This window comes from Triturus cristatus, chromosome 9, assembly GCF_964204655.1.
Source record: "Triturus cristatus chromosome 9, aTriCri1.1, whole genome shotgun sequence".
Classification (NCBI taxonomy): Eukaryota; Metazoa; Chordata; class Amphibia; order Caudata; family Salamandridae; genus Triturus; species Triturus cristatus.
The window spans coordinates 716,686,344-716,709,174 of NC_140592.1; positions in this window are offsets into that span (position 1 = coordinate 716,686,344).

Here is a 22,831-nt window from a genome sequence, read left to right on the forward strand (position 1 = left end):
AAACTGACGAAAGAACAATGTGAAGAATGTGAGGAGAGAGCATGTGGAGGGGAAAGGCCATTGGGGAGATGGGAGAAGCACACAGGCGGGCAGGAGGAACACAGTATGGTGGAGAGGGAGAAGAACAGAAAGGAGACAGTGGAAAAACACACTCACTCTTATAGAGTGTTTAAACAAAAAGAAAGTAGCGCCTGAAAAACCGAGCAGTGGAAGGACATAGTAATGAGTCCATGCACCAGGGGCAGGGCAAACACAAGAAAAAGGAAAGCACCATAGCTAACAAATAAGAAGCAAGCAAATGAGTGAGAGGGAAGCCAGCCAGTAGTATGCCGTGGGCAGACTCTAAGCCAGCTATGATAAAAGTGTCTTGCAACAACTAGCACATGCACTCTCTTAGTTAAGACCTAAAGGCAATCAAAATTCTGAAAATGTGGTATATCAATTCTATGTGACAAATTTGCTTTACACTAGTCAAAACTTATCCTGATGCAGTTCGTTCCTAGATAACTTTGCAGAGAGGCTGAAGTTACAATTAAAGCTGTGTAGGTACATTACTGACAAATGACAGCCTCGTAGTAGGAAGAGTGGGAAAGGTAGTGCAGGGCAACGATTAGGATGCTCTAGACAGGATGAACAGATGCATAGTCGTATAATGGGTAAATGTGTACATACTCCCATTCCAAAATAGATGGGAAATAGTGATGCACAAGACAGATTCTGCAGAAAAGAATGGGTTGTAGTGTGAGAGGTAGCTTGGTGTACTTCTGTTACCAAAAAAAGTTAAAAGCGTCAGTTAAAAACAATTTAAAAGCTTCGTTAATGTCTTCTAAAATTTATCTTTGTCTATGTGGCCATCGTGATTATTGCATTCATTATTTTATTTTCAACATTTCAAATTCCCCCATTCTTAGATTTCAAAATTATGACCCAGGACTATGTACACGTGGAGTGAGTTGGGGGAATCCTTTCCTTCCGTCTGGGTTTGTGAGAAAAAAAATCCTCTTTTGAGGGGGAAGGTATAAAGTTAAATTCAGACCAGCTGCAGCTTTCATGTAACTGCCGGATTGGCTGTGCGGGCAATTGGCAAAAGCCTAAGGGCTCATTTTCCAGTCCATGGCTGAGGTTTTTTCCGCATCCACACTTGTATATCGTCAATGTGTGTATTTTATTTTTCTTCAAGGGTGCGTCTCTGGCCTGGGTTTCTCCATATCGAAGAGACAGCCAATGCAGACTCATATGCAGAGCGGGCCCAATGGGCTACTCAGTGCCAGGCAGATAATGACAATGTGCCACTCAGTATGGCTCTGCTGTAGGCGGCCATGCTCACCTTTGCTGCATTCTCCAGCATGGACCAGATTGACATTTCTGCCTCCAATGTGGTGGCCCACCTTTTTGGTAGGTCAGACCCTTTAATGCCCAAAGCAGTTGGTAGAATTGTGTGAAAACGTGATTAAAGCTAGATCCCTCAGACACAATGACGTTTCTGTTCCTATTTCTCGTGTTAACATCACCACCACCATCCGGTATAGCAGGGCAGAAGGATCAGTGACTGGCGAGAGAGATGATCTGTAGCCCTTTTTGCAGTTCATAATGCAATGACAGGTGCTAAGTCCTCTTGTCAGTTTTATTTTGCGCCAGTAAGGTCTCCGGCTGGACCTGTGACAGTCCAGAGGTACGTCATCATCTCCCACCAGTGGAGTATCGCAGTCCACAAAGTCTGCTCATAGTTGAACAGAAATCAGAAGCTTCTATTTTCATAACCTGTGATGTCACGGAAGCAGTTTTCCTCACAGAAGTTAACAAAATGTATGTAGAATAACTGAAACCAGCACACATGGCTGAAGCCTGCTTTTATTGAATGCTCTGAAGACCGAATATTGCATGCCTCCTGAATGCACAATATGTGTTTTGTATTTCTGGCCTGCAACCATATCCCAAACCTACAAAGCTCTCCTCCCAGAATCCAAAGCTGTGGCTTGCAGAGTGCTGATGCAGTGCTTTGCCGCTGGCCATTTAGAGTAATTTAACTGATTTAAAAATGGAGAAAGCTTAATATGGCAGGGTGTCACTTCAGATTTCAGGTTCATGGCCATATGGATATGATATTTCCCATTGCTAGTACTGTGCTGCATATTTGTGCATTCTCATGGCTTATTCCCACAACATCTTGCGAAATTAGTGCTGCCTGTTCATACATTTTTCACATTAACACTATATCATAGCATATCAGCGGAACCGCGGGATGGATGCACATTGAGCTAGTAGCAGTACAAGGGCACCATTAAGGCTCCTTGATTTCTCCACCCGTTCTCAAGGTTCATGAGGCGAAACCTCACATACACATAAAACATACATGTATGCTATTAGGTATCGTATATTTATGCATGACTAGTTGCATCTCCACTTATGTCTATAGTATTTTCATAAGTACACGCTTTCCATATAGGAGGGATCTTAGCCCTGTCCTGATGAAGATGCTTCTGCATCGAAACATGTTGACGTATTAGGAGTAACCACACATTGAGTAGGGAATCTCCGCACCACCTTTTTACTAGTACCAGCCCCCCCCTTGACATATTAACCTCTTCTATGCCCATGACGAGATAGTCTCGTCATGGAACGCGGTTGCGCTGTGCCCATGACGAGACTATCTCGTCATGAACCCCGCCCGCTAATGTAACGCCCGGCACAGGGCGGGGAAAGGGCGGGGCACTCAAGGGGTTAAAGTTTCTTTGTCTTAAGGGGCCAGGTCCTTTTTAATCTCACATTAACACTTACCCCAGACCCTCCCTTTGCATTACACATAGCACTTTATCGTCAGTGCTCCCGCGTAGTCGCAGGTCGTAGCACGCCCCGTCCCGCAGCGGGGCGGGAAGACCCCTATGATGAAGCATGACACCATGGGTCATTCTTGGTGTGTGAGGGGTATTTAAACAACTCAGTGTGTGTTCAACCATTGTGGGACACGCACACTCATCTACCCCAGTTTTTTTAACCCAGGTTTTTTGTTTTCCTCCATGAGGTGGATCTCTATGTTTGTTAACTAATTCTGAGTGGAGGACATATCCACCTCCAGTGCCCGTGTAGGGCTCTTTTCCTCTACACTCCCTAATCTTGTTATTATTAGTAGTTTTGTATTTCTGGCCTGCAACCATATCTCAAACCTACAAAGCTCTCCTCCCAGAATCCAAAGCTGTGGCTTGCAGAGTGCTGATGCAGTGCTTTGCCGCTGGCCATTTAGAGTAATTTAACTGATTTAAAAATGGAGAAAGCTTAATATGGCAGGGTGTCACTTCAGATTTCAGGTTCATGGCCATATGGATATGATATTTCCCATTGCTAGTACTGTGCTGCATATTTGTGCATTCTCATGGCTTATTCCCACAACATCTTGCGAAATTAGTACTGCCTGTTCATACATTTTTCTTTTTTTACATTAACACTGTATAAAAAGCCCACGTTTTCGCTAATAGCGGGGAGAATTGCTCTACTGGGTTACATTCCGAAGATTTAGGTGCCCATTGATTGAGCAAAAGTGGTGGCTGGCTCATGGAATGCAGTGCACTAAAAGGTTTTTGATGCTCTGTACATTCTCATGCAGTGGCACAAAATAAGAGGAATTCTGTTAAATTGTTATTAGATGTCAGTTCTTTTCTTTGCATTCTCTTTTTTATGCGTAGGTTACTAAATTGTCTTGTTTCTTGACTTATCAGAAACCAGGTTGGTGTGGGCGCCTAGAAGAAACCTGCTAGTTTGCAGCGTTATTGCTTCTCATCCACTAGCTTGTGGCTGGCGCATCCACTCCTGGTATCTGTTTGATCTCATGGTCACAGATCTGGTCCCTTCAGCCTCTTATCCTTCAGTGGTCGATAAAACGAGTGTCATTGAATTGGTTCACACTTAACATCTGTTATAATGCTCCACAATGCCATGTGTGGTGAACATAGGTTCTGTGTGTCTGAATAATGAATCTTCCTGCGTAATAGTGCACGGGTGAGTCAGGGGAGCCACCATGCATCACCCTCATCGCATATGTTTTTTCCTCTCACAGACTATCCGGAAGCCAAACGAGATCTTTGGAGAGGGCCAATATGTTAGACTTGATCCAGCCTTAATGCCTTACAGCTGATAGACTCGACCAACGGATATTGCAGTTAGGAAGCTCAGTCAGTAGGGTTATATTCCATCTGTAGAAATCTGTGTTAAGTTAGGAGACCACCTATTAAACATATTTAGCCTAAATGAGGAATGCGGGGTTGTGTAATGGTACCCGTTTGCAGTCCTACAATTGCAAGGCAGGTAAAAAAGCGCCACTTGAAAAAAAAAAAACCAGGGCCACGCTCTGCCTTCTAAGTGGGTGCTGACTAAATAATACATCTTTCTGAAGGTGCTTGTTTTTTGTGAACTGATTTTGTGAGCTGGGTGCCTGGAGGCCAGACTACCTTAATGACGGAGCTATTTAAACAAGCACGGCAGACTGCTGGCAGCAGGGGGAGGCGCGCGCGCACCTCGCGCGGCAGCAGGGGGGAGGAGGGGGGCTGCGCAATTCCCTTGCGAGAGCGATATTTGCTACCATATGGCGGCGCTCACTCCTGCAAGGAAATCGCCACACGTGCACGCGTTGCCATTGAAGGCAATGGAACGTGTGCACGTTTTAGCCTGAAAAAGGCACTCAATGGCTACAGGTCTCTTTCCTATGCAGCACATGCGCACTGCGTAGGCGAGACCTAAAAAACTCCAGGGATTGTGCAAACATGGCAACTCCAGCATCTGATGCCATCTAGTGGTATAGCTATGTTAGCTACCTCATCATTAATAAACAGGACAGCCTTGCTACAAAATCTATAAATACATTTTGCCGCATGAGCACAGGCCTTGAAAAAGTTTGTCCTGAGGAACAATAAACTAATTGCTCCATTCCTCCACCCCCGCACTTTTCTCCTTCGCATGTCACTGCTTGGTGAGACATGTCTGTTTTCGGGCAGGAAATGTGCAACGTTGGTGGAAATGGGAGGGTAGGGTACTGTCAGTGTTCTATTAAACTGCCACATTGTCAGTGGGGTGATCTTTGGTTCTGGGATGGCTGCTTAGGAAGCAAGATGAATTACATGTTTCGGTAGCATCTGCAGTAGTCTGGTGCACAGAACCGTCTGTACAATGGAAGGGTAGGCTGGTTGAATTTACTGCTGTTACAGAACAACATCTTGCCATCTAATTCACTCTTGATGCTTGGCTAGTTGCATGAGAGTGTGGTGTGGACTTGTCTACGACATTGTTGGTTGAGACATGATAATGATTAGTTTAAGTGCATTAAAGCTTAGCCGGTTGGTAAATTAAAACCATTGTTATTCAAGTGACAGTGGAAGTTTTCTCCTCAAGTTCTTAACACAGCAAAGACCCTACACCAAAGCAAATGGCTAAATGTAGGCAATCCTTTCAAATGGGACCAGTGTTGCAAGTGGACAAATGTGCTCTTAAATGTCATCAGGGGTTGATGGGATTGATGTAGACAGGTTTAATGGATAACGGTGCCAGGCAGATATTAGACTGCAAGTGTGGCCTATACTTAAATAACTCCTCATATCGGGGGCGTGACAAGCGGCTGAAGGAAATGGTCGCTTGCTAAGGCGGCTCCGCAGCCCTCATCAGACAGTCCGATAATTTATCAGTTTATCGACTGGGAGACTTCCCCAAAACACCGGGGAACTCTCCCCAAGCCAATCTGACTCGGAGGCGCTACTCTGGAAAAACAACTGCTTGCCCTGGAGCTGTTGAGAAAGTCCGACTCGGAGCCTCCCGGACGACCCAAAATGGTGGCCGGAGACTAGCAGTATAGACGGCCCAGATCGTGAACCGCAGAGAACGACCGCATTGCCCTGAGTGTCGAAAGGGGCCCTGCAAGCACCCGCTACAACCCCTGAAGATCTTCTTTAATAGGCGCATGGCAAGAACACACCGGAAAGAAAAGAAGACGCGCAGAGCGGACGGGAATGAACGCGGCGGAAGACTGCCGAACACCACTCCCGCATCGAGGAACCAGCCTAATTGAGGTCCCTGGCTCTGGGGCCTTCCTGGGAGATTGCTGGAATGCATCGGACTCTGCCGAACCCTCCAGAGATCCGAGGTGAGAGGGTGCTGGTTTAGAGCAGCAGCAGGAAAGAAAACGTGCAACACTATCCCCGCTGATCTAGCAGAGCGGAGAGCAGACGGGGTAACTGAGGGAAAATCGAGGCCCCGGACGTGTGGCCTACCTTCAAAGAGACTATTTGGGCAGCCGCTCCCCATGCTCTGACTCCCGGAGGGGCCATTAAAGTTACGTCCTCACCCACAACCGCAGCTGACGCAGGACCTGCTTCATCCCTGGTGTCCCAGACCGCACAGTGCGTAGCACCGGACCCGGGTGGGGTACGAGCGGCCCAGCAACTGCGCAGCTTAGACGACATACCCTACCATTATCACACACGTATTTGAGCGCCATATATTTTACTCCACTGCGGAGGCTGTGAGAGACGTCGGACCCATGGACACACCGAAGGGCGCTGCTCACTGGGCTGATCCCGGATATCCTGTGGCCTTCTGGGGGTCTCTGGGTGGACGGCTGCTCCCACTGTCGTAAAACAAGTCCAGGCCATGACCGGCCCTTTGGGGGCCTTGGTACTAGTGAAGTTAGAGTTCCAAACTACACTGGCTGTAGATGGATGTCAGACACTGACCGCTTTTGCCCGACAATACAAAGGCCTCCATTGTCTCCTGGCCCTAAGGATCCACCTGGAACACCGACAGGCCGGCGAAGAGTAGTCCTTCCTCCACGCAGGCGGCGGCAATTACAGGTGCGTTCTCCCAAGCGGCCTTTTTCCCCGATACCTTGCTCATGGCTAACAATAAAGGTCTTAAATCGCAAGCCCAAAAGCAACTGGCAAAGTTTCCCTGGACAAAGCAGGGAGAGGACACCGAGATGGCATCGGGCGGTGACTCCAAAACCTCGCAACCTCGCCCCCCGGCTAACACTCCCACCCTGGAGGACGTTATGGAGTCCATAGCGGGGGTACGGACATCCTTTGAAACACGCATAGACTCAGTTAATATCGAAGTAACCCTCCTACAAGCAGATTTGAAGAAAATGGACTCTAGAGTTAGGGAAGTTGAAACTACCATGACAGCCCTTATATCCGACACCGCAGACAGGCCTTATATCCGACACCGCTACCCTTCAAGACCAGGTTGCTCATCTGCAAAACCAGCAGAAAAGAATGGATGAGCTCCTTGACGATTATGAAGGGCGGGCTAGAAGAAACAACATCCGTATTCTTGGACTGCCCGAACGAATGGAGGGGTCAGCGGTGGACCTCTTTGTGGAGGACCTAATGCTCAACAAACTCCAACCTAAACGTCTCTCAAGCTACTTTTCCATAGAGCGGGCCCACAGGGTTCCCGGGGGGTGCCCTAAACCCGGAGCTCCTCCGAGACCCATGGTTGCACGGGTCTTTAATTTTCGAGATAGAGATGTTATCTTACAGACTGCAAGGGCCGGACCTCCAATGAAAATTGACAATGCAAACATCACATTCTTCCCAGACTTCACTGTCAAAGTTCAAGCACAACGACGCAGCGTTACAGCTGTTAAAAGAGCCCTCCGTGATAAAAACATCAAATACTCCATGCTGTTTCCGGCCAAACTACGGGTGGAGTCCGAAGGTAAAACCTGGTATTTCCTGTCCGCGGAGGAGGCATGGGACTGGATAGAGGGATGGCGCCGAGCAGGGAATCATTCAAATGGGAGAAACAATGGCGACCTTGGCAATAGCCAGCGGGCTCTTCCCGCAACGAGAGAGAGACAATCGGAGGAGGATTCTGATGACACACATTGACCCAAGTCATATACTCCAACTGTTTTATTCCATGTTTACTAGTCGGATCTACAATTACCAGGTCAGGGACTTCCAGCTCCCTTGCATTGACTCCCTATACAAGAGCGGATTACATATTTGATATGGGACTGACGGAACCGAGCATAAGCCTTACTGTCTTGGAATATCAGGGAACATTATCAGAGAATTGGACAGCATTGAATATCGCTTAAATACACAATAATAATACTATGTTGAATGCCGAGGGATGGAGGTGGTTAGCCAGGCACCTCGCACATAGGAGGGTGGGTGATAGGCACTCTGCCTAGTTGGGGAGTTGATAGTTCAGATTCCACTGGCAGGGGGGCTGGGAGGGGGACTCAGGTAAGGGGTGGGAGGGTTGGTAGGGGTTTCGATTCTTTTGTTTTCTTTGCACAGCATACACCAATAAATGGGGAATCACCAATTCATAAAGCCAGACAACAGTGTTTATTGGCAGACTGTGGAGATGGAACAGAGGGGCTCCCGTTAACATCGTGGTCACATACCACTCTTTATCATCTAACCCAATGCCAAAGCCGCCGCTGTTGGCACGGGGCTTTACACACGCTTTCTCTAACTACTAAACATGGCGGATTCTAAAGATATAAAACTATCCATATTGACGTGGAATGTCACTGGGCTAGGCAGCAAAATAAAGAGGGGGGTAGTCCTGCAATACCTTAAACAACACTCGCCAGATCTGATATTACTGCAGGAAACTCATTTGGTGGGTAACAGTTGTAAGGCTCTCCACAGATGGGGATAAAGGCTTATGGCCCATGCCGGATTTACGTCAGGCTCTAGAGGTACGGGTATCCAAAGATGCAAAAACCTAGCCCTCACACCTATCCGCGTTTGGGCTGACCCCCAGGGATGATTCGCTGTCCTGGAGGCGACCTGGGAAGGAAAGCACTTGAATATAATCTCAGCCTATCTCCCGTTAGCTCTGGGCAAGACGACACTACAAGATCTAGGCAAACTATTCATTGATCACCCCCCGGGCACTCTCATTCTAGGCGGAGACTTTAACATGACTATGAATGATACGCTCGACAGACACCCCCAAAGACCATCTTCCAGATGTAGCACTTCCTTGGCAGACTTTGCCCAAGCATTGGGACTCACTGATATGTGGCAAACGTTACATCCAGATAAAACTCATTTCACACACTACTCTAATGCACACAATAGTATGTCCCGCACAGACTATTTTTTTTTACTTTCCTCCCAGACATAGGGCATTTCCAACAACCCCAGGGGCTCACAAGAGGTATATCCGACCACTCTCCCCTCAGGGTCGAGCTCATCTTTTACCGATGCTTTGCCCGAGGCCCCATAATCATCAATCCTTGGCTACTCACCAGCCCAGATATTAACGAAGACCTTGCTGAACACGCAGATCATTATTTCACTGAAAACATAGGTTCTGTAGACTCAGCAAACACTATATGGGAAGCCTATAAGGCAGTAATCAAAGGTCGTGCCCTAGCTTTAAAAATTGGATACCTCCGGAACCACAGCGAACAGCTGACTCGGTTGGTGGGTGACCTGCTCCTTCTTGAGACGGAGCACAACCCCTCCCCCCCTGAAGCCAGAGCCCACAAACTCTGAAATAAACAATTGGAATACAAAGCGTTAGCAAGAGAAAAAGCCCAAGCCAGACTTCTTCAAACATGCCATAGAGTCTGTGAACTGGGGGAAAGGGCCGGCAAAATGCTGGCATGGCTAGAAAAACGGGATCAGGAGGAGCGATGGGTTCCTGAAATCCTACTGGAAGATGGAAGGCGGGTAACAGACCCCCAGGATGTAGCGGAGACATTTGCAGACCACCTGGAGGCAGTCTATACCTCCAGGACCATGTCCTCCTCCGAAGACTCTTGTCAGCTTCTGGAGGAAATGATTCTACCAACACTATCAGATACTGACAGGGAAACCCTGGACTCCGCAATTACTGCAGACAAAATTTGCAAGGCTATCTTTGCGATTAACTCTGGAAAAGCGATGGGGTCCAACGGGATCCCAATTGAATTCCTCAAGGGGATGGCTCTCAGGGTAGCCCCACACCTTAAAAATATGTATAAGGAGAGCCGGGAGAGGGGCATTCTTCCCTTAGACCAACAACTGGCCTCTATAGTCGTCATTCGCAAACCGGGTAAACCAGAAGCGAATTGTGGCTCCTATAGACCCATCTCTTTGATTAGTTCAGAGGCCAAGGTGTTGGCCAAACTTCTGGCATCCCGGCTCATAGCTGTACTCCCATCTCTGGTCCATGAAGACCAATCAGGATTTATACCAGGTCGAAATACCGCCCTTAATATTCGACGTGCCCACAATGTCCTGGGTAGGCAGCCCTATCTGCGTGAAGATGCGGTTATACTGTCCTTAGACGCCACTATGGCGTTCGACTTGATAGAGTGGCCCTACCTTTTTGAGGTCTAGGCGCGGTTGGGCTTCGGCCCACGTTTCCAAAAACGGGTGGCATTGCCATACAAGGACCTGTTGGGTCAGGTCAGGGTGAGCAATCACACTTCACGCACATCTGCCTTGTGGAGAGGCACCAGACAAGGTTGTCCTCTGACCCCCTTACTATTTGCATTGAACCTCGAACCGTTAGCCCACTGGATAAGATGGGACGTCTCTATAAGGGGACTAAAGTGGAGCGAGGATACAGAGGACAAAATATCACTTCATGCGGATGACATCCTCATATACCTTGCATCCCCCCGGGCCTCCATCAACAGTTTATTTAACGTCATCACCAACTTTGCCAAATACGCGGGATACACTATTAACTGGTCCAAATCAGTATTATATGTGCTACACGGCCCCCCGCCTCGCCTACCTCATGAATACAGGATTGAACAGACCCCCTGCAGGTTTCAAATATTTGGACATCTTTATCACACCTGGCCCCAAATTGTTCTATGAACATAATCTTCTAGGCCTCCTGAAGCGACTACAGGACGATGTGAGGCATTGGAGGTCGCTGCCCCTGTCCCTCCTAGGCAGGGCAGCTCTATTTAAAAGGCTAGCACTGCCCCGATTTCTATATGTGCTTCAAAACTGCCCATTCCCTATAGCTGACAATTACTTCACAACCATAGAAGGGGAACTCCGGACCTTACTATGGGACGGGAAATCACCACGTATTGCCTTCCAGTGGCTCACCAAGGGGTGGTATGACGGAGGAATTGCCCTTCAGGATTTGCGCCTCTATTATTGGGCCTCTCAATTGGTAGCCATTAACCACTGGATCTAGGGATCCCCTACGAACCCAGCCTTCCACTTAGAAAAATACCAAACTGGTCGAGAGGGATATATGGGTGCCCTTTACAGTAAAGCTGGAAAAAGCAGATACCTGTGGCCTATGTCACACACAGTGGCCATTTGGCTCAAAGCCAATTAATGCCTGGGTTGGGCGGATAGGTTCACGAAAACTACGCCGCTGTGGTCATCGCAGAGACTGGGTTCACTTTGCTTCCACACGGGATTTGATAGGTGGGACACTGTCGGAATCACTAACTTAGGAGACTTGGTCACCAAAGGGAAAAATCTCACATTCAAAGAATTACAAACCAAACATGCTCTCGCACAAGGAGATATTTTTCGATATCTACAAATCCAACACGCCATTCTTGCCAACGTCCCTGACCTCCCTTCCTTGCCAGGCGCCTCCCCCTTTGAGGATCGCTTACTTACTGAACCGCTTTTGACTAAAGCCATCTCCTGCACCTACCGTAAACTCTGCAATAACTTACCAGACACTTTTCAAACTCTTCAAGACCGCTGGCAGGCAGGCATAGGGGTATTGGAAGATGAGGACTGGCAGCCTGCACTAATGTCCCCCAGGGAGACGGCTATAAACCACCGCTTCCGCCTCATACAACTAAAAATACTCCATCAGTCCTACTTTTCAGGCGTCCTCCTGGTCAAAATAGGTAGCCGGAGTGATGCGTTGTGCCTTAGGGGATGTGGCCAAGAGGGTACCTTTTATCACATCCTGTGGGACTGTCCCCATGTACGCCATTTTTGAGGCAGAACAACCAAAAAGATGAAAGACACACCTGGCAAACACCTCCAACTATCACCAAAATTGGGATTCTGAATATATGGAAGCCCAAGGACTTCACAGAAGTTGAGCAGCACTGGATAGCACTGGGATACGTATTGGTGAAACGAGCAATGGCGATGCTCTGGGGTTCCAACAGATTGCCACTGACGACTACAAAGAGGTTGCCCTAAGAAATGGGACAAAAAATGGGGAGGTTGGAATGCCTTTAGAGGTGAAATTTGTACTTTTCCCACAGAAGATATGACAATGAGAAGGACTAGACTTGGAGACCTCTTAAATCCCTAATGTCTGTAGTAACAAATGCTGAAACACTATACTGTATAAATGGCGTACCCCACTGTGATAATGTAATGATGATACTGTGCTTTATTTCTAATTAAAAAAAGTTATAATAAAATAAAATAACTCCTCATATCAGCTCTGCCAGATACTTACACAGAGCTGATATGTGTATAATAGTACCACTTTTTGCCTTCACCCCTCTTGTTATCTGAACCTGTTTTTGTTTGCTTTTAGGACTCGGTGCACTTTACCACTGCTAACCAGTGCTAAAGTGCTTGTGCTCTCCTCAAAACAAGGTCTAATTGGCCTGCACCAACCTGGCACATTTAATTTACGTGTAAGTCACTAGTAAAGGGGTACTACATGTACCAGGAGGCGCATAAAGGGAGTCCAGGGCTCCCGCAGCGTGGGACCTCACTTACCTACTGTTTCTGTGCCGTGGGGGGAGCAAGACTACACCTCCCAGCCTGCATAGTGGCCCGTGCCCCCAACGATGCACCACACGCACCAGGAGGCTGTCCCCCCTCTAACATCTAGAACTTTGGAGGCCCCTCACCTTTGGTGAGTCTTTCTACTCCCCTTTGCGCTATCATTTCTATTGGCCAGCCTTTGCCCCTGTCGCTTTCACTGGTTGATCATAGGCCTGGGACTATCTTTTACTCTTCTCTTGCCCTCAGAAGCAGGAAGTGGAGTTACATTTGTAGCAGTCTTTGCCAGGCCCATGGAGGTGCTGGGTCGAGTCGCTCTTTGACATTTTGTTTTCCCTACACCTTCCCTAAACTAGAGCTATTTTCAGGCTGAGCATTAGGTATCTGACATTATGTTGTGGCTGGACTTTTCATGTCATCGTTTCCCCTTTACTGACAGCGATTCAAAGATAACTAGAGACTTTGACATTAACGCTTGTACCTAAGCATTTATTTTGTTCTTTCTGAGCTGCTTAAATTGTAGCAACTTGATCCATTTGTGAGGCTTTGTAGCTTACTGCTGACTGTCATCCTTTTTGCTGATAAATTTGCTAACTTTATTTCTCCTGTAACTGCTTACACAAAGAGCGCTCGTCATGGGGCAGGTCGGATGGGTCCCGTTCTAAGCCGACCAGAAGCAAGCTGACTCGCAAGGCTGCACCTAAGAACTGCATCCTTGATCGCATTGATGATCTAATAGTAGTGATCCAGCGCAAACTAGGGGGGCAAATTTACATATACCCTCAGACGCGTCATCACATTAACTCACTCATACACGCATTCATTGGTGGGGCCCATAACACCAACTCTCATACGTTCCCTCACGAGTGTGCACACAGGAGGGATGATGCGCTGGACATGTGGGGGAGTACCTTATTACCTATAGGAAAGAGAAATTATATTACAAAATATACATTTGCATCACCACCTATAGGATCCTAACCTTAACATCAAGACACTCCACCACTTGGTCGACGGACCAATTAGTTGGACTGGTTGATGGTGATTTAGAACCAGCTAAAACACATTTAAGCTTCAGAAGACTGTAATCTTCTATTTGAAAAATCACAAACTCGAAAATTTCTGTTAATCAAATATTTTGTTTATCTAAATCTTGTTTGCAATTATAAAATTAGCATTTTGGTCAATCAAGTTGAAATTTAGTCAAACAGCACAAATCACATGACATTTTATATTTACCTATTCTTGCTATCGGGGCTTTTCTAATTCAATTGGCTCTGCATAGACCGAATTTCTCTGCTCAACGCAAAAATCACAAAAGCGACATAAATCATGCAATATCCTATTACCACACGTACTATTATTAATAGGCGTCCCACAGTTAGTTATTAGAGTTATTCTGCCATGCAAATAGCAATGAGTGCCGCGTGTAATTGGTGTTTATTAAAAGTGCAAATGGTTGATTAATATAACACTGCAAACAGTTAATTCAAATTATAATATAAGTTGGTTAAGTGATTAGTATTTTCATGCAAAATAGAGGCGGTATACAAAATGTTGCTTTACCTGCTCCATCAGTAGAATGTCAGGGTATTTGAACTTCTGATAACAGTAAGGCCCCTATTGAAAATTCTCCTCTCTCTGCTGAGCCTCCTCCCTCCCCCTGTCCCAAATCCAATCCCATAAAGCATATTCCCACAATGTTCACCAAACATAATACGCGGAGTAATAAATCTCTGCTCCCATGTTCCGCTGTCACCATACATTCAACTGAAAGCATTGGTAACATGGAGGCAGGCACACTACCACTTCCCGCCACAGTTGAAGCAAAGTTTGTAGTAGGCACTGACACCGACTCTATTACTAAAATTGTGTTGTCTAATAGGTTTTTACCGCTCCAAGATCTGACAAGCACTCAGCAGGGGGCAGTGCAGGAACTGGAGGCAGATTCTATCTCGTCACGGGCTGATAATGAGCCCTTAGAGAAAGATCAAAATAGACTAATGTTAGGGTGCTCTCCTGGGGAGCCTACCTCACTGTGTGCGGACACAGATAGGATAATTTTGGAGCTGAGGGCGGAAGTATGCTCCTTAAAATCACTTCTTCTAGCACTCAACGACCAAGTTAGTCTTATGTTAAATAGAGGCTCTCCAGAAGAGCACCGCCCGGAACCAACTAAGAGGCAAATACAGGAACCACCCCTTCCTTTGACTAACATGGTCCCTCTAATGTCTATTCCCACCATCCCCCTATTACTTTGACCAATACGAGCAGACCCTTTGAGATGCAAAGTGGTGTCCGTACGCAAAGAGGCTATGATTGCCAAATAAGTAAGAGGATTGATCAGACCCAAAGCTTTGTAAGGTCCATTTATTTGACAAATGTGCCCAAAATTGTTTCACAGATGATGCATAAGGGCAAAGATTCTTTGACAAATAAAGCCATTCATTGGACTCGTAAGGTGAGGGGTTGCAGATTGGTCATTAGGGAGGACATCCTATGGTCTAAGAGGCTATCACACTACACCGCTCCAACTGACACCATAGCAATATCCTATTACCACACGTACTATTATTAATAGGCGTACCACAGTTAGTTATTAGGGTTATTCTGACATGCAAATAGCAATGAGTCCCGCGTGTAATTGGTGTTTACTAAAAGTGCAAATGGTTGATTAATGTAACACTGCAAACAGTTAATTCAAATTATAATATAAGTCGGTTAAGTGATTAGTATTTTCATGCAAAATAGAGGAGGTATACAAAATGTTGCTTTACCTGCTCCATCAATCCCCCCTTTGGTGATTTTTAATATCCCCACAAATTCCATTAAATTTTGATGAAATTTGCAATAGAAATGAATTCAGTTCTCTTTAAGTTTTGTTATATCACATAATTGTTTCCCCTGTCTCTTCCTTGTTTTCTTATACACATTCTCTTTCCATTCTTCTAATTCTACCTCTTCCATTTCTCTTTCTTTTCTTTCTTTCTCTCTTTTCTTTGCAGCTTCTCTTTTTATATGATTTTGTAATTTTTTTCTTTTGCTACATAAACATCCTAGTCTCAGAATTAATACTAAAATTATCACACGTTACTGGAATTAAAATCTTACCAATAAATGTACTACCTAATTTTAGTAAAAAGTCCTTAATTGTAGAAAACCCTTTTCCAATCTTTTACCAAACACCTTCAATCTCCAGTGGAACAATCTCCTTGTGCAAATCAGTTATATTTTGTATGTATGTCTTCAAATCCTGACTTTCGTCAGGAATATAAGTACAGCAATGTTGAACCTTCAGCATTCCACAGACTCCACCCTCTTTGGCCAAAATTATATCAAGGGCAAGTCGATTTTGCATCACCATGGCTCGCATGGCAACCATTTCTGTGTTTACCAATAAAAATCCTCCAGCAGTGCTTGTTGACAAGCGATCCACTACTGTTGATCATTTTCTAATTTTATGTGCATTCAGAGATATTCCAACTGTTGGTATCAATGCTCCAAAATATCCCCTTCAATTTCTGCCCAAGATTCTCTTCTTCTACGTGTTAGTTGTCTTCCTATCTCATGTGCACCATCTTTTCCTCTTCCCACATGAAATATCTTTGGGAAAACCAGGCCTAGGTAACATGTGCCATACCAATGGTCAGGTAATCGATAATAAGCTTTGTTTATGCAGATAAAATATAATCCAAGGAATACCAGATCATTTCCTCCTTTAAATCTCCATCCACCCATGATTCTATAAGTATCATGGCAGTCACTTGCACCTATGAAGTAGTTATCATACACAGTTTTATTTCTTCTAATACACAATTTCCCTCTCTGTGGCCAATCTAAAGCCATAGCTGGACTAGTTTTTCCTTTCAAATGTTTTTCTCTTTCAACGTTCCAGACTGTCTTTTCTTATTTTCTCTCAGGTATCTTCTTTTTAATTTTTATTCTCCTTTCTTCTACCATATCTAGAAAAGTCTCTTCTTCCTTCTTCAAACTACAAGTGAGATTATTTCTAAATACTGATTCTAAAGTTAATTATCTGGTTTCTAGGAAAAATTCACCTAATACTTTTCCAGGTTTTACTCAATTTAGTTCAGGAACTACAGGTACTTGTGAAAAAATGTTATCTACATCAGAAAAATAATATTCTAGTTTCCCCGTTTTATAAAACAAACTTGCTAATACACTACATGTTATTCCATATGTTACTGGAAGGTGATGGTACGTCACTCCCTCAGACACTGATGCAAGTAACTGCATGCATACATAGCAGTATCTCACATCCATTGTTTTTACGTATTAATATAATAATTTTGCGAAAACATTGTTAGAAAAATCTGTTATGGACCTATCTTTATGTAAATAAGTTCTATCTATTCCTCTAGTTGGATTAATATCATGAATCTTCTCTACACCAGTTTTATTTTCAATATGATCTTCTATTGTCTCAAATGTTACTTTAAACAATACCATTAAAGCTAACGCACTCCACAGAAGCATTAGTAATCCTGTACAACAGCAACACACCTTGCACCATCTTCGAAGGAACACACATGTAGATTTTCTACTTTCTGTGTTTGCCATTTCGGAAAATGATCAGTGTCTTTTGACTTGGCCTCGTCCACTTCACAGCTAGTTTTGTCTAACCCAAGGCTCTAAGCACCTACCTGGTTCTTTTCGGTTATGTCTTTTTATTCGGTAATTTTTCAAAAATTTTTCTTCTGGAGCACTTTTGTCTCCTCAATTTGGCATTTGATCGTCTTTCACTTTAATCTCACAATCTTGATTCAGAATTTCCTGAACATCCGTCTCTTCTCCGATGTTGGACAAGATAACTCTCAGGATTTCCGATTCTTCGTCTTCCTCAACCCCTTCTGGTATGATCACCCCTAGATCTCCTTGGCTGTCTGCTTCCTCTGGTACTTCAGGAACTGCCACATATGACCATTCTGGTGACTGATACTTCTGGTTAGGCTTTCTAGTCCGTTTGCTTTCCTCTGATGGTGTCTCTTCAACGTCTTTTGATTTCTCTTGGCTAGACACCTCATTCACTTGTTCAGCTCTGGATGATTTTACTCGTGTTAATCTGTATCTCAATCTCTTAATCTTGTTTGGCCAAACTTCTTCCTTTGCTGGCCTTTTCAACTTACTTCCTTTTTCACTTCTTTCCATTCTCCATGCTCTTTTTCTTCGAACTCGACCTTCTGGTACTTCGTCATCACTGTCCTCAGATTCAGTTCCACCTTGACTCTTACTTTCGGTAGTCTTTCTTTCCACCACTTCCTTTTTCTTATCTACTTCTGTCCTTCCTCGTGTTTCTTCCACACAATCTTTCTGCTGACTAACTGTCCCTTCTTCTACCTGGATGTATGGTTTCCCTACACCTCCTCGGGGATCTTCCGCAACAATCTTTCCCTCTCTCTCTGTATCTGGTACCTCACCATCTACCTCTGTGATTTCAGGTGGAATTTCTCTTGTTCTTTCATGCAGAGCTTCTTTATCAAGAATTTCTTTGACAGTCTCTTCACTGTTTTTGTTTATACTCTTATGTACTTGTACTGGTTCGGTGTCTGACTCTGAGCTAGTGTCAGAAATGTGTAATCTCCTTCTTAATGGTAGATTCTCTGATGCTATAACTGGACTTGGTTCTGACTCCCCCCTCTCAGGAGTTGGTCTTGCTCTCGTTTCTTCTGTATCTGACTCAGAACTGGTTTCAGATTCTTCAAAGTATTCTTCTTCTCTGTTATCCACTGGATTTGGAATTCGCAAGGTATGGATAGCATGAATCCAGTTCTTCACTCCTGCACATTTCACAGCTGTCGTCGTGGTCAGGATCACCTGACGTGGTTTACCCCACCTTGGGACCAGACAATTTCTTCTTCTGTGCACTTTTATTCTTACCCAGTCACCTGGGCTTAGATCATGAGCTGGCTTCTTTTCAAGAGTGGTTGCATCCGATCCAACCTGATGAAACACAGAATGAACGGAATCAGCCAACCCCTTGCAATAATCCAACACCAAGTCATCAGATATAGGCAATAGCTTGTTGACAGGAATGAAAACATGTCTCATTGCCCTCCCCATCACTATCTCATGGGGACTCAAGCCTGTATTCCTATCAAGAATGAATCTAATAGTCATGAGTACTAGAGGCAAGACATCAGGCCATTTCAAACCTGTGGCTAAACACATTTTTCCCAAACTGTTTTTAATGGTTCCATTTACTTGTTCCACCACACCAGAAGCCTCTGGGCGATAAGCACAATGCAGTTTCTGTTGTACATTGAATGTTTCGCAAATTAGTTTCATGATTTCATTATGAAAATGCTTTCCTCTATCTGATTCAATTGTGACTGGAAAGCCAAATCTGGAAATGAACTCTCTCTACTGCTACTGTAATTCTATCACTTCTTCTAGTTGGGTATGCTTCCACCCATCGAGAAAACAAACAAACTACCACTAGAACATACCTCAACCTATTGCAGGGGGGCATTTCAATGAAGTAAATCTGCATTCTTGTGAAAGGCCCTCCTTCTCGTCCTATCGTTCCTAGACTTACCACTGTTTTTCTTCCGGAATTGTATTGCTAACATATAAGGCATCTTTGACAAAGGCTCTCAGCTATAAGTCTAAATTTTGCATTATACCATGTCTGTTTGAAAAGTTGGATCATAGCATCTCTTCCTACATGTGCTTGACCATGATACATCCGTACCATGGTAGAAACCATGCTATCAGGCATGACTGGTCTTCTATCCCGATAAACCCACACATGATCTGTCTCCCATGGTGCACATCCTGCTTTTACCCACTGTCTCCTTTCCACATCTCCTGCTTCTTCTTGTAACTGCCTCACTTCTTCCCATGTATTCACAGTGTTAGTAAACAGAAAGGGACATGAATTCATCTCTTTCTCCCTTCCTCTATTCACTGAATTCTTGTTTCGTGCACAATACTGTGCCATGTCATTAGCAAACTCATTACACGCTGAAATGTAATCAGCAGACTTCGAGTGTGCAGCACATTTTACTACTGCTAATTGCTTAGGCAGCTGTATCGCCTCAAGCAACTTCCCAACCACTTCAGCATTCCTTATTGGAGTTCCACTCAATGTCAAAAACCCTCTTTGGGACCAAATTTGCCCCAAGTCATGCACCACACCAAAGCCATACTGACTATCGGTAATCACAGTCACTCTCAGATTCTTTCCCAACTTGCATGCTCTTGTCATTGCAAAAAGCTCAGCAACCTGGGCCGATTTCACTCCTTTCAGACAAGATGCTTCCAGTACAGCTGCTACAGTACATACTGCGTACGCTGCACTCAAAATTCCCTCGTCCGTTCTCAGGCATGATCCATCCACAAACATCACATAGTCACTTTCTGTCAAAGGTACATCTTTTATATCAGGGCGTGGCTTGGTACAAAAATCAAGCACTTCCAAACAGTCATGATCCACATCATCCCTGACTTCCACATTCTCAGCATCAGGTAACAGTGTTGAAGGGTTCACATTCAGACATCTCACAAGGCTCGCATTTGTTGCACCTAATATGACTTTCTCATATTTAGTTAGACGACTATGTGTCATAAACTGAGTGCGGCTCCTAGTTAAATGGATCGCCACATCATGAGGCACAAACACTCTCACAGGATATCCCATCACAATTCCTTCACTCTGTTCCAGACTCTTACAAGTTGCTGTTTCTGTATTAGTACAGAAAGGGCACGTCCATTTCTTTCGCTGCAATAGAGTTCAAATTCTTTTTCATAGTCAGGCATGCCAAGAGCTGGTGCTTCACACAAACCATCTCTCAATTGTTTAAAAGCCTTCAACTCTTCTTTGTTTAATTCAATAGGATCTTTTACATCACTCTTTGTCAATCGTACAAGAGGTTTTGCAATCAATGAGAAATTACTAATCCACTGACGGCAATATCCAACCATTCCAAGAAACATTCTCACCTCTCTCTGAGTCCTTGGGGCTCTCATTCCTTTTATTATCCTGATTCTATCTGCAGTCACTTTTCTTAGCCCTTTTTCAATTTTATGGCCTAAATATTGTACTTCCTTTTGACAAAATTGTAATTTTGATGGGGATACTTTAAGTCCTCCATCTGCCAAATGGTTCAGCAATGCAACAGTATCCACTACACAAGATTCTCTAGTCCTCGATGCCACCAATAGGTCATCGATATACTGGACTTGTACCGAGCTTTCGGGCTTTTTTAAATCTTCTAGGGATTTCTTCAATATCTGATTAAATATAGATGGACTTTCTGTATATCCCTTTTGGATTCGGCACCCTGCCAAAGTACGTTCGCCAAACCGGAACGCAAAAACCTGTTGGCTGTCAGGGTGCAAAGGAATGGAAAAGAAAGCATGACACAAATCAATCACTGTGTACCATTCTGCATCATGAGGAATCTGATATAAAATCACGGAAGGATTTGGGACAATGGGACATCATGATACAACAATTTTATTCACTTTCCTTAGGTCTTGTACTATCCTAAAAGTTCCGTTAGGCTTTTTCAGACCCATAATTGGCGAGTTACATGGACTGCTCATTATTTCCCTCAAAATACCTTGTTCAATCATTCTGTCCTGCAATTATCTCGGGTGTCAATTTGTATTGTGGGATATTTGGGTAACTTACTCCTTCTTTTACAGAAATCTTTACGGGATCTACATTTTTCATTAATCCCACGTCTTCTCCCGTGAAATCCCATACCTCCGTTTTCACTGTTTTCTTCAATTCTTGAGGCAATTCCTCGGGGTCAAATACAGCAAATGCCTCAGTAATTTCAGGTTCCATATTAGATATAGTCATTTTGTACAGCTACATCCTCATCAGGAGTCTCAAAAGCTATACCATCAGGAGTACAAAAAATTGTGTAGTTCATTTTGCACAGCAAGTCCCTCCCTAACAAATTTACAGGGCTTGAAATCGCACACGACAAAACGGTGCATTTCGGAACATTTCCCTATTTTGACCTTAACTGGTTCAGTAAGATACGTTTTTAGCTGTCTATTGGATACTCCAGCAACTTGGATTGTCTCATCCGAGAGAGGAAGATTTATGACATCAGTTTATCTAACAGTTGAACGAGTAGCACCAGTATCTATTAGGAAAGTAATGTTCTCATCATTTATCTTTCCATCCACAAAAGGGCCTGTCTGGTCTACCTCTAGAGTTGCGCCAAGTACGCACTCTTCTTCCTCTCCTCGGCACCATCAATAACTTTCTTCTGACTCACTCTCATCGCGTTGTAGCCAATACTGTGAAACAGCACTAGCGCGCGGCAGCTTAGTTACCTGTTCCTCGTTGTAGAATCCTGTCTCATTACTGTATTTCTGAGGATTTACGCTCTGTGGAAAAGGCAGTTGTGGCACCTGACACTGTTGGGCAACAATAATTTAATCACACACAACAGAGACATAATATAACAGAAAAAAGGCAAGTATAGCAGTCTAGGATGCTTGAAAGTGGGAAAATCAATAGATTTTATAATACTGCCCTCACACACCCGAGAGTGTCATGCTTCATCATTGGGCCGCATCATACACCAAGGCGCAGACCAACACCTCTGGTGGAGCGCAATTTTTTAGAATGAATGATGAAAGTCGGTGGTGAGGGTAAAGTATAAAGACAGAACAGTCAGAGTAAACACAAAAATTGTGCTTCTAAGAGAAAAAGACAACAGATAGTCTCTCAAAGTGAAGGGACCAAAAGAAAAGCAGAAAGAAATCTAAAACTGTCTAGGAGTTGACCCTCACACTTTTATTCTTGTCAACCTCTGGCAGGGTTAAAATAAAGGAAATGGGGTATCCAGGGCAGGTAACGACCCTATAATCCCCCTGCTGACTGTTGGGCAACAACTTGCTGCTGTCGCTGCGGTTGACAACTCACCTCATTCTGCACCTGTGGATTCAATGATGCATTATCGCCATTAGCACTTGGGGGAAATTTACACTCGGTCTTCCAATGCCCTATCCTTCCGCAATTATGACATGGCCATTTCTTTTTAGCTTCTTCTATATTAATCTGTCCTTTTCCTTTCCCAATATTGGGTTTTTGTTTCATATTCATGCCATTTGCCTGTTTAATCATTTCACTTACTTCAGGACACAACCCATACACAAATCGATATACAAAATGA